The following is a 12,419-nucleotide window of genomic DNA, read 5'->3' as shown; positions in this document are numbered from 1 at the left end:
TTCAGTTTTAAGCCACATTTTCATGATAAATTTAGGTCGTTTTTAACTATATCTTTTAGCCGGAAGAAGGATTTTAGAGAGAAGAATCCAGACGTCACTGGACGTCTGGATCTTAAGTTATCAGAGAAATAAACTGGACAAACGTTAGCAGCAGCTCAGCTAACAGCCCCTCCAGGAAGTCTGGTGGTCGCCGAACATCATCGGAGAAATATAGATTTTTTTTAGGTGAAACAGCTTTAATTAGTATTTTTAACGATTTTAATCTGTGTGTACGTTTGTTTCTGGTGAGTAGGAGACCTCTGCGGATAATTCGGCTCCCGGTAGAAACCAGCCGAACGTCTGGATCTAAAGTTATAAGAGAAATAAACCGAACAAGTGTTAGCAGCAGCTCAGCTAACAGCCCGTATCAGACGTCCGGTGGTCGCCGTACATCGTCAGAGAAACACTGATTTTTTAGGTGAAACAGCTTTATTCAGTGTTTTTACCTGTAATCTCCAGGTCCGTTTGTTCTGGAGAGGAGGAGACCTCTGCGGGTAATTCGGCTCCCAGTAAAAACATCCTGAACGATTAACACTGGAGTAATCCTATCCCGGTGAACGAAGACAACAACTCCCATGATCCCTTGCTACTACACACCGTCATCACACTCCATCTTTTGTTATTGTTTTGATTGAGACCCCTAGCGGCTGAAATTACATATATTTTGACTCTTAGTTTCATTACAAACACTTCAACTTCAACATATTTTTCAGTTTATCCAGCAAGGATTCGGGAGGATTTCATAAGCGAAAGTGTTGTAAACTATAAGTTTTAACTAAGATGAACAAATGCAAATGGGGCTGAGTCTATAAAAGCATAATTGGCCACAGAAGCTTTGAAGAACAAACTAATTAATGTTGTCTGGCAGGTTGCTGCTCATTCACTGTCCAGCTGGCAGCGGGTTTTGTTTATAACCTGTAAGCTGGTTCATTTTGGCAGCATGATAACCGATTCTGTTCCTTTATTATAAAAGCAATAAGCTGCCCTCGTTACGACAGGTCAGAGTCATTCAGAAGGCCATTAAGCTCAGTGGGGAAAGCTGAATGTGAATATAATGAGTGGAGGTTATTAACGGTGTTTGCTCACGCTGGAGTGTACAACGTATAAAGAGTGGTGATAATTACTGTCTGTTCAGGCACCAGCAGCAGGTTTCAGCTGGTTTCAGTTTAACATTCGGTTGCTATAGCAACCCCTACTGGCACAGATCTACAGCAGTTTAACTGACATTGTTACGTCCACCATTTTGTCAGATCTGTGACTCAGCAAATATTTACAGACGACTGCTGGAGCATTAAAGTATCTGTAGGTGTTCTTTTTATTACAGCTGATTTATGATGGTTGATTTATGATTAAAGGACGTGTTCACAGTTTTTCAAGTCTGTCTCAAAGGAGCCCAAATGAACAGTGAAACATGTTTTTCTTGCTGTATCCCTTCATAATGCACTTACAATGGAAGTTATGGGGGACAAAATCCACAGTCCTCCTTCTGTGCAAAAATGTATTTAAAAGTTTATCTGAAGCTAATATGAAGTTGTTCAAATGAGTCAAATCAAGTAGATATCTTTCAACGTTACAGTCTTTTTAGTGCCAAAGTCCCTCTTTTTGTTACTATACTTCCACCGCAGCTCAACAGGGAAACACTGTCCGAGGAAACACAAAGATGCTAAAAAGACTGTAAATGTGTCAGATATCCACTTGATATGACTAACACAGACTGCTGAAGCTGAATATAAGCTTCACATCAACTTTTAAATGACTGAGGACACACTGTGGATTTTAGCCTCCATCACTTACATTGAAGGATCTTTTAATATCCAGTATGAACCGGAGGAATGATTACAGCGAGGAAAACCTCTTTCACTGTTCATATGGACACCTGACTGTTGTTTTAAGACAGATTTGAAAAATTGTGAAACTGTCCTTTAAGTAGAATTTAGTTTTTCTTTGACTAGCTTGCTGCTAATTAAGCTAGCTACTTCACTATGTATCTGGAGCTAATGTTTGGCTAATGCTACATTCTAAGTAATTGTTGAACTACTGTTGGGCTACTGTTCAGTATTTTACTCTATTTAATTTTACTCTTGTGGACTCTGTGTTTACTAGAGTAATTACAAGAGCTAGTCGATCAAACATTTTTTAAGATAAAATGCTAAAATGCTCTGTTTCCAGGTTCTCAAATGTGAATAGTTTCTGGCTTCTTAAATCCTTTGTGATGCTAAACTGAATATCTTTGGTTTTTCGGACTGTTTGTCGGGAACAAAACGAGACATTTTAGGTTGCATCTTGGGAAACAGTGATCAACATTTTATACCAGATACCTTTTTCTGCTCTGCCATCGCTACTCTCGTTTCTTTAGATAGTTATTACAACCTGTTTCACATCAACTAATACAGTATTATTTAGTTACTAATACATCACAATTTAATTCCCATACATGATGAACATTGTTGTTAATTTGCAATACCACACACACTTTATCTTTATGAATATTGTTTGTCTTTTATATAATCTGTAGATTGTTTATATATTGTGTATTGTCTGTTAATAATATGTATATTGTCTGTATTGCTTGAGAGACTCTAACGTACCAAATTCCTTGTGTGTGTGTTAACATATTTGGCCAATGAATCTGATATTTTATATCTTATTTCTTCTTTTGGTTGAAAGGTTATATTTTTTAAGCAGCATTTTTTATGTAACTAGTTACTATTTTGTACAGGAAGTAAAGGACGATGTCAGTTTGGAAAATAACCAACAAAAATCCAACAATGATAACAGAATGGTTACGTCATCCCTGTGTAACTGAGGCAGAGGTGATGTTTCTTCTTTAGGAAGAGCGTGATTGATAAGTACTTTAGTAAATCACTGTTCCGCCCTGATTGATCAGTTAACTCCTCTTCCATCAGCCTGTACAGAACATATAAACCAGTGTCGCACACAGACCCAACACTGTAACTGCATGATATTAAACATAAAAGTGAATCATGACTTCGAGCAACAGGGACATACAGAGAGATAAAAATGTACATTTCCTCGGAGGAACATAACGGTGACATGCAGGTGATTTGTACCTGCTGCTTTCGCTGTCAGAGGTTTTAACAGTGACGCAGTGTTCAGGTGAACCTTCAGGGAAATAATCAAAGGGCTGAATTAAAGTCTGTAGAGCAGCAGGAGTCTTCATGACATTAAGTGCTTCCTGACATAAAAGTTCTTTATTACAGGAAGTCATTTTTATATTTATAAAGATACTGTATATAAGCAAAGAGGTTTAATGAATTGTTCAATTATATTTTGTTAGGCTGAATAAGCTGGTGCTCAGACCCAAAACAGTATTATGTGTTTAAAAAGTAGCTGCATTAGCTTGTTGCTTCTGTTGAAACAATGAAATATGATCCAGGAATTTCAGTTTTAGTACTTTGTACATTTAATTTATATAACTCACATGAGTTTGAAGTCTTATAAGACCGTTTATCATAACATGAGACAGGATTTCTGTCCCTAGAAGAGACTGTCCTCCCATAAAAACAACAGAATATGTCAAGTCATTTGCCCAAAACAACTTGTACTGATGTCCAAGTGACAGATACCATCTATCAGCCGTTTAATTACGACCAGAGCAAAGAAGGAAATCAGATGATGTCAATTTATAGCCACAAATTATGTGAGGAGGTCACCGGACTTTGCCACAGGAGACTGTTGTTCATTTCCTGTTTCCAACCCTGAGTTAAGACCATGACTATGATTGTCCCCTAACCTTAACCTCACGGTTATTATTATTGTAGCCATGACGATGAGGGCCGCCTACCTTTAAGGAAGTAATAACTTTAACCCCCGCCATGTGTCTCTAACCTTAACAAAGTGATCTTTTTAACCCAAACTATGATCTCTCCCAAAACCAAACCAAGTGGTTTTTGTGCCTAAACATAATCAGACATAAACCACAGAGTTGTCACATCATAAAACATCATTATTTTTTAACAGTGATGTGTAACAGTTTTGGAAAACAGACAAATGATGTTGTCCTGCCAATTACAGCTGAAAGGGGCTCCAGATTAGAAAATGTGTTGTTCTGGATTATGTGGACAAAAGACATGTTTGGTTATTTAATTTGGAGGATTTGTTGCTCTTGTTAGACAGACTTGTTGTTTATCTCAATGATCATGAGGTTAAGATGAATTGCCAGAAGGACTTTGGATTGTGTTGCAGCAAAAGTCAGTTTGAACACGTTTGCAGGAGAAACCTGCATTTTTCATCAGAGTCGTCTGCATCTCCATCCTCTCACTGACATGGATTAGGAGGCTGTGTTGTTTGATTAGTTCTAGTGTTGGTCTGAACGTGACCCCCTTCAGGAAAGACTTCAAACTGGACTCGGTCCTGACTCAGACTAATCCTTTTCCCCATGATGTTAGCTGTCCGTTAGAGAATTTAGCTTGAAAAAGTTCTGAAAACAGTTTAAAGGCAACAATTTCTCATACCTACACATCAAAATATGTCCTGTCGATCCATTTTGGATGAATCCAGCAACTGTTTTTTAATGGTTTTGGTTGGTTTTATTTTAAACTGATGTATAATAAAACTCCAGTTTCATGCAGCAGACACTGAGGTCCATATTTGCTGTAGTTTTTCATGACATTTGACACAAAAAACTGAAAATAGTTTGTCAGGATGAAACATTGAAACATAAAAACCTTCTGATTAAAGTGTGAATTGGATCAAAAGTTAATGTTTCTTTAATGAGTAACACTGAGTTTATCTTTAAAAGTAATATTTCAATACTTGTAGAATCACTTATTTGTCCATTTTAATTAAATTCAACTCTTAATAAGTATCTATATTAACTTATCATTACAAAAACCTTGTCTTCTCTTAAGCCGTAGACGATGTTAAGTGTATAAACGTGTGACGTCATTAATTAGTCTGAATGCTTTGGGAACTTGACAGCAAACAGGCTTAATTAAATGAGCACTCGGGGTGGAGAGGTGCACTCGGGACAATTTGAAGGTGATCCATCAACCGGTGGTCTGTGTGAGATGGGAACATGCAAAGCTCCGGTGTGAACAGATACAGATCAGAGTGTAATTGCATCTCGCAGCATGAGCGAGCGCAAAACTGAGCTGGACTCTCCGAGAGCTGCTTTCACCCCCGATTATAGACTCGCAACACTGAACACGAGGCTGGAAGACGGAACTTCAATAAATGCGTTTATTTATTTATTTATTTCCACCTGTTTTTAGTGCACATTTTCAATTTAGCCACAAAAAAATCTGAGTGGAAGTATGTTCCCAAAAAAATTGGTGGATTGATAAAGTGCAATAGAAACAGATTTAGTGAATAAATAAACATCAGATCTGTGTGGAGCGACGAGGAGACTGTAACGTTCCTCAAATTCATACATAAAGCTAACAGAAATGTCATATTTCTATCACATTTTCCACAATTTTCCATCATTTGAGCTTTGACTGTCGTGCTTTTAATATGGTTGTCTTCTTCTTCTGCAATGATTTAATGGCACCAACTGGAGAAGTCGCGCCACCTACTGTTTATCTTGATGAACTCCTAATATTCACATGCATTAATTACCATTTTCTTTTGCGGATTTTCTGGCAATTTGGATAAAAATTTGTGCTACATTTGGATGGAAACATGGCCAGTAAATGTCACCTAACCTGCATGTATATGGACTGTGGGAGGAAACCCAGTCGGCCTGCAGATTCAAACCAGTGCAAACCTCTACACCGCTGTGTTGCTTACTTCATTTTGTTATATCTGAAAATGTCACACAACGGAGCTATAAGACGAGTATATTTCATTTCTTCCATTTACCACCTGCTGCAAAAAAAGGTCTTGCCTCACGTAACCAGGAAGCAGAGCTTGTTAGCAGCAACAGAAACCAATTTGCACTGTAGAACCTTCTCCTGTAGAGATAAACAGCCTGTGGATTTATATAACAGTAACATGTTTAAAATAGTCCTCCGTTTCATCCCAACGACCTATTACTCACCACACCATGTGTTGTACATACTGTATTTACTTACAGTGCTGTAAGAGCATCTTAAAGAATAAGACTGGTGATGGTTTGTGTTTTTCTTATTGTCAACTAATTCAATGAAAAAACCAACAATGTGTCGATACTTTCTGACTGACTCTCAACCTAAAGCCCATCGGTTCCACTGAAGAGATAAATCTTTAAAAATGGGTCACAAATATATAGTTCCTCAAGACTCATCAAAGAGCTGGACGCTGTAGTTTTTAGTTATTCAATAGTGCATTCATTGGGGACTATTTTCAGGTGCGGATTAATACACATTTGGTGCAATTTTTGCTGTTAATCAATTTTCTTGCGACTAATCATTTCATTACTACTTTATAGTCCCAGCTTTCCCTCAGCTGGTCTCATCTACCTATAATATTGTTAAAGGATAAGGCTGTTGATGTTTTTATATTTTACTTATTATCAACAAATCTCTTGTTTGGAGCCAAACAAAGTATTTTGTGTGTATCAAAGCCTGATATATCTCATTCCTCTGTGCTGTAGACCTCCATCGTTGTCCAAAAAGCTATTAAAAACACATCAATGAGTCACACTGCCACACTGGGAGACATGTTCCTTCATCCCTGAAGATTATGGTCACATTAGTTTGGTTAGAAATGGCTCCAAAGACTAATAACAGTGATCAGATTTTCAGTCTCCAGAGAGTAGTTCTGTGTAAAGCAGATGCCGCTGCACATGTGTGGGAACGCGGTTCTGTTTACAGAGTTTCACTTGCTTGTTGTGCTACATATCACAACCTCTTGACTTTGTACTGAAGTTCTTTAACCCTCCTGTTGTCCACAGATGCTATGAATTTTAATAAAACACCTAAAATTCAATGAAAGTAGTGATCATTACTTTTACTTGCAAAGTGTGTGGTATGGAACCATCCATGTGATTTTCAGGCAATTAGATGAAAGAAATCCATATTTCTGATATAAAAACATTTGAAAATGGGTCAAATTTGACCCGAGGACAACAGGAGGGTTAAAAAATCTAAAAAGTACAATGTACAAACATGTCCAAGAACATGTTCTTTCCTTCGTGGTGAAGGAACAAGTCTCATTGATGAGCTTTTAACATTATTTGGACGACAACGGAGGTTTACAGCACAGGAATAAGATGAATCAGGCTTTGGATACACATACAATACTTGTTAGATTGTTAGTTTGGCTCTGCACATGAGATTTATTGTAAGAAAAATATAGAAAATTGCAGCCTTATCCTTTAATAATTCCCTGCATTTCCCATAATTCCTCAGATCCTAGAGAACAGACCTTGTGCTGTCGGTTACATGAAGGCAGCAGCAGTTAGTACAAGTGAGAAAGCAGGTTTTTGTACTTCTCTTCCTCAAAGCACTTGTCTTTTGAGGCGATACTGCGGGTGTAGAAATCAATCTCTGTGCTTCTAGTTCGATGGATTTCTGCGGTATAGTTGTTGGATATAAAGGCAGCTCTGGAAGGACGTCCTTGCTTTTTGATTATCAAACGCCGAAGGTACACGACGAGCACAAAGCGGAGTATTTCAGGGTGGATTTTTTTGCTTTAAGAATTAGAAAGCCTGTGCTGATTTCGAGTATCAGCACACACAACTGTCTCTGTTGCAGGGAAGCCAGTGTAACCACGCTCCACCCTGCCTGATCCCGCTGAGCTAAGCACTCTGCCTCACCCGCCCTGAGGCATTGTGGGAGTTCACCGAGCGCACTATGTGGGGGTTACTGAGGAGGAGCAGGTGGATGGGTTTGTCTACGGGAGATTCTGATAATAGAAAGAAAACAATCTGATCTCATTCGGTCGACGTCATGAAACGAGTTCCGTCACAGAATCTGGAAACATTATTACAAGATGGCCGACGACCTGAGCCGCTCCTCTCTGTCCTCCTGCCCCGACCTGCACGTCCAAATCCTTCAGTCTGTGTGAAAGATGAAGCCTGTTCAAGGACGTTTCAATGACAGCCTCCAGTTAGGGGCAGTAATAATAAACCGCCTGCTTAGAGCTGCAACGATTAGTCGATTAATTGATCGGTCGCTTGAAAGAAAATGAATCGGCAACCGTTTAGATAACCAAATAATCAATCAAGTCACTTTTAAAACAACAGTTCTAAACGTTTGATGGATCCAGGTCCTTAAATGTGAGTATTTGCTCATTTATATTATAGTTAATTAATAGTTTTGGGACTGAATGTCAGACAAAACAAGACATTTAAAGATGCGTCACCTTGTGCTCCAGGATGTTTTCATCGACATTTTTCAGTTCTACAGACCAAATGATTAATCAATTAATTGAGAAAATAACCTGCAGATTAATCAATAATGTCAACAATCATTAGTTGCAGCTCTAGTTACAACGTAGGTGGAGCTACAACTAACTATTATTGATGTTCTGTCCATTAGTCGATTAATATTTTTAGTCTTGTCAAAATTATTTCTCGGACCCTAATCTGATAAACCTGAAACGATGAATCAATTAGTTGATTGACAGAAAATTAATCAGCAGTAATTTTTCAAGTAAAAATGACAAACATTCTCCTGTTAAAGCTCCTCAAATTTGAGCGATTTCTGTTTTTCTTTCTTATGTGATAGTTAAATAAATATCATTGGATTAGGGACAAAACAAACAATCTGAAGATGTCACCTCCGGTTTCTGAAATATTTTAATATTTTTCACAGTTTTCTGACATTTTATAGATAAAAATAATCAGAATAAGCAGGTTAAAGGAAATAATTGTTGTCCAAAACCCGATGATATTGAATTAAAATGATATAAAACAGGAAAAAGCTAGTTTGAAGAACGGTTTGATAAATAAATGTAACACTAAGTCAATTATCAAAACTGTCGTCCCTTATTTGAATCGACTTATCAATTAATCGACTAATTCTTTCAGCACTGAATATCAGCTAAATATAACATTTCCATCATGTCAATAAAACTCAAAATTTTTATTTTTTTTTCGCCTGATTTGATAACAGCTGTCAGTCAAGTTTCTATTTTTAGACGTTTTTTTTGTCTAGTCAGTTGCATAAGTTTGGGGTTATTTGGGGAGTGCAATCTAATCCACATCCCTGAACAGTTTACACTCGAGTGAATCCGCTGCTGTAAACCAGAAACTCAGCTTCACTGTCACTGAGTCTCAGCTGTTGCCTTCAGGTCAGAAGATGCACTGTGTTGTGTTGTGTTGTGTTGTGTTTTTTTTTCCACCACCTTATAAATCAGGTCACCTAAATTTACTGAAGTGAATTGAGAGCAGCTCGTGCCCTGACAAATGAACATTAACTGCGGGTTAAAATGTGAACATGAGTCAGACAGGCTGTTTACACTGGTAGCTGATAAGAAGAGAGGCTTCAGGCCTTCACACCACAACTGCATCATCATCCTCTGCTATAATATAAAATATAATTAACCTTTAGCCGTAGGAAGCTGTAGCTACAGTAAAGGACAACGAGGTCATGTCTTAAGTCTTGTTTTTAAGTATTTTGCATGTTTTAACAACCTAAAAGGCGGAGAAATATTCAACAAATGCACATAAATTATACATGATGAGTTTATTTTAAGGCAGATCTTCTATTTTCAGGGGTTTTATTCGTAGATTTGACTGTTTTTAAGCCAGAAATACATACAAAATAAAGAGATTCCACTCTAATTACATTCCTAGCATTTGAAACCATTGTGTAGGGTGATGACATGTGCAAAAAATACACATTTAAATGTAATTTTATGTGTTTGTGCTGAGGGGGAGTTAGGACTGATGACCTCAGTAGGATAGCTCTGATACAGGAAAGTACATAATCATGTAAAATGCGTCATAAATCCATGTTTCCTATCTGAAAATTGTTGTAATAAATGAGAGAGAACAGGCTTCTCATATCAAAGTAACAGCATATGTAAACAAGTGCAGCATCCAGTGAAAAGATTTAGCCATAATTTTACTCACATCATATGTAGTCCACGGCCTCAGAAAAAAAAGTCTACAACGAATATGGTTTTTGAATCCTCACATTTACTGTCAATACAGATTCATAGAGGCAGATTCCTCCAGTGATTTCGACCATCTGCCTGCAGTGAGACGCTCCAGATTAACGATGTATAAAAAAAAAACAAGCAGCGGAGCCTGATCACACCACCAGTCCAGCAGTCATCCTCCGAGTCACTCTCCGCCTGCCTTTTTTTTTTTTTTTTTTTAACGCGTCTTTAACCAGAAAAAAGAAGCAGGTTTTCCGCCGTTTTGTGAAGCTGTTTTAACGGAGAATAAACGGAGAGGTGTCTTACCGTCCGTCAGAGGTGCGGATGGAGCTGAGGGAGGGGCGGTGCTGATGCTGCTGCTGCTGCTGCTGCTCTTCCTGCTGCTGCTGCGGGGCTGCGGATGAGGATGAAGATGAAGGAAGGATCGGCCTTACAGCTCAACACCTACACTCATCTGGTGGCTCATGCTGCATTCAGGAACCCGTCGGACAATCCGGTGTCCGATGTTGCAAAAGTCGTAAATGAACGAATCTCAGTAGCGTTCGAATGATTTTCTCGATTAATCGATTTGTCGGCTTTAAAATGTCAGAAAGTACCGAGATACAACCTCAAATGTCTTGTTTAGTTCATTACCCAGTTTACCCACAGGAAATGTTGACATTTAAGAAGCTGGAGCAACAGAATGTATCACTTTTTCTTTAAAAAATGACTAAAACGATGAATCAATTAACAAAACTTGTGTCAGTCGACTAATCATTTAATTTATTAATGGCTGCAGCTCTTATTGAAATAATTATTAGTCTATATTATGATATACAGCTAGAAATAGAAAGAACTGGGCATGAAATATAACCCATTTATCAATCTCAGATCTCAAATTTTGACTAGAAAGCAAAAAGAAAGTCTTTAAATTTGTCTTTTAATTAGCTGCATTGTTCATGTTTTTATTATTAAGTCTTCAGTTAGGACACAGTTTGTATTAATTGTATTTTCCAACGTGAAAGTCTAAATAATGTTTCAAAGACCTGTCCAGAAATGCTGATGTGTTTATTTTTTACCATTTTGCTGGTCTAAAGGTAATCCGATCTATATATTGAGTCTAAAAATAGCCTAAATAATAAAACTATGTACGTTTTTAATTGTAAAAGGAACTCCTGTCATGGTTCCTAATTCGTCTTCGTCTCCTCGAAACTCTCTTGGATAGTTTTGATTTAAAACAGTCTGAGATAAGTAGACATATACAAGGTCTCAGAGGTGAATGACGGGCTATAAATGTAGTTTAGCGAGACAAAAACAGCAAGATATTCTTATTTAGAGGGAAGCGAGTGGATTGTTCTGGGAAGGGACTTTTCAAACAGCTGTGACTCAAACAGCTGCTGCTAAGTGGGACAGAAACAAACTAAAATAGACTCTAAGCTCTGCCAAGCCGGACCGTCTATAAACCATGAATCACAACATTTGACTCACAGAGAAACGCTATTGCTAATGCAGAGAGGTGGATGTCAACGTTTCAGTTAAAATGTCTAGACAAAAGTTTTTCTATCGCTTTTGTCCCTTAAATAACATCTCTACCTTTTTTGGATCACACATTAAATTATTTTTCTTTTGATACAGAAATAGCTCATAAAGGTTGGTAGAGAAATATGCACAAAGTTAAACATGATAAGACTGTCAGTTATTGGAAATCTTCACCCTCCAGGTCTCCTGCTGATTATAAAAAGGTTGTTTGAAGTTTGACTTTTTTCAGTCAGAAGCAGGTAAAACTTTGCCTCTGAAAGCTGAACAGTATGATCAATTCTAATAATCATAATCAGTATCACTTGTAGTTTTCATCATGTTTATTTCATTGTGTGAAAGACAAACAGGTTTAATCGTGTTTTGCAACGTGGCAGAAAACTTTAAATTTGATGTAATTAATGTGGTTTTACAATTAAACCAGATATGACAAAGTTTAAAAACCGGATGATGGTTTTCAGTCGTCTTTGGTGTTTTAATTGATAAGTGGTTTGAGCATGATTGGATTGGGAAAATACTGACTTTTGGAGGAGGAGACACACTTTAAAGTCTTTGCCCTCAACTTATCCATTATGTTGCTACACGCAAGAATCGATCGATGTTACTTAAAAAACTTTTTGCAGCAATTACTGTCAACCTTCCAAGCTTGCAGCCAAAGCCCCCCCCCCCCCTCCCCCCCCACACTGTTCAGCAGAGAAAACTAATCCAACTGATCCTGAAACTACAACAAAGGTGTCAGTTTCTTGCAGACATTTGTGTGGATTGTTGATTTGAACCATCACTGTGATACAACTTGTGCACACACGCTCTGTGGATTTTGTTTGTTTGTTTTGAACAGATTTTATTGGCCTTGTCAACCAGGAAAAGACAGATTC

At 37.7% G+C, this 12,419-nt stretch overlaps 1 protein-coding gene across 2 annotated transcripts in view; it reads right to left on the bottom strand.

Moving 5' to 3' along the window:
• map1aa (microtubule-associated protein 1Aa) overlaps positions 1-10,446 on the bottom strand; it is a 29,947-nt gene extending 19,501 nt beyond the window's left edge. The window contains exon 1 of one of the 2 annotated variants that reach the window (XM_042406407.1): positions 10,336-10,446. The gene's annotated coding sequence lies outside the window, so the exon portion shown is untranslated. Of the gene's footprint in view, positions 1-485; positions 520-10,335 lie in introns of those variants that run through there. The other variant, XM_042406417.1, reaches the window with a different exon arrangement.
• Between the last annotated feature and the right edge of the window lie 1,973 nt (positions 10,447-12,419).

Source organism: Thunnus maccoyii, chromosome 1 (genome assembly GCF_910596095.1).
Source record: "Thunnus maccoyii chromosome 1, fThuMac1.1, whole genome shotgun sequence".
NCBI classification, from domain to species: domain Eukaryota; kingdom Metazoa; phylum Chordata; class Actinopteri; order Scombriformes; family Scombridae; genus Thunnus; species Thunnus maccoyii.
Note: the sequence above shows the minus strand (reverse complement) of the source record. Positions and strands in the feature narration are given on the sequence as shown.